General features: G+C 45.9%; 1 protein-coding gene across 2 annotated transcripts in view; it reads right to left on the bottom strand.

Annotated features, from left to right (window-relative positions):
* Window positions 1-971, bottom strand: part of CMSS1 (cms1 ribosomal small subunit homolog (yeast)) — a 61,609-nt gene that overhangs the window by 980 nt on the left and 59,658 nt on the right. The gene's annotated exons all lie outside the window — the stretch shown is intronic.

The following is a 971-nucleotide window of genomic DNA, read 5'->3' as shown; positions in this document are numbered from 1 at the left end:
AGCAGCCACTGCATTCCAGTCTGGGTGACCGAGTGAGACTCCAACTCAAAAACAAAAACAAAAACAAAAAAACCAGTCAATTTAGGGGACAGAATGTATGACTGTGCGTGTGTGTGTGTGTGTCTGTGTGTGTGTGTGTGTGTGTGTGTGTGTAGGGAACTTAAGCACATTGTCTTTTAACCTGAAATGATGTTTGACATAACTCACTGATCAACTATGATTAGGTCTGGTCATTCTGGGGATAAACTTTTATATGGTTAATTCATTTATTTACTATGTTTGGAGGAGTAATTCCAAGCCTCTTTGACAGCTACTGCCATGATTTATTCCTAGTTGGGGGCTGGCAACACTTTTTATTCCTAACAGCTATTACGAAGCATCAGGGTAGATTGAAAAATTAGCCCCAGCCAGGTGCAGGGGCCCATGCCTGTAGTCCCAGCACTTTGGGAGGTGGAGGCGGAGGCGAGAGGGTTGCCTGAGCCCAGGGGTCTGAGACCAATCTGGGCAACTTGGCGAGAACTTGTCTCTACAATAAATCAAAAAATTAGCTGGGCGTGGTGGTGGATGTCTGAGGTTCTCGCTACTAGGAAGGCTGAGGCAGAAGGATCACCTGAGCCCAGCAGGTCGAGACTGCAGTGGCCGTGAGCGTGTCACTGCACTCCAGCCTGGGCGACAGAGTGAGACTCCAACTCAAAAAAAAAGAAAAATTAGCCCCATAAATATAACATCATGGGTAGCAAAATCAATTTTTCACATTGTGATGATAATGGATTGCGTTCATGAATATCTGATGATATGCTGTGCCCATAAAGGTAGTCAATCATTCGATTCTAATCCACTGAGACACCAAAAAATTCTCCCACCCCACAAAACCAAGAATGTCTTTCTAAGTTAAGTAAGTGGGTGTTTCGGAATGTGGAGATGCTGGCCACGAGGCAAATCTGTGCCTCATATCCCCCCCCCCCCCCCCC

This window comes from Carlito syrichta, unplaced genomic scaffold, assembly GCF_000164805.1.
Source record: "Carlito syrichta isolate Samal-C Ts95f unplaced genomic scaffold, Tarsius_syrichta-2.0.1 Scaffold305700, whole genome shotgun sequence".
NCBI lineage: Eukaryota > Metazoa > Chordata > Mammalia > Primates > Tarsiidae > Carlito > Carlito syrichta.
The sequence above is the reverse complement of the archived record's forward strand: the minus strand, read 5'-3'. Positions and strand labels throughout refer to the sequence as shown.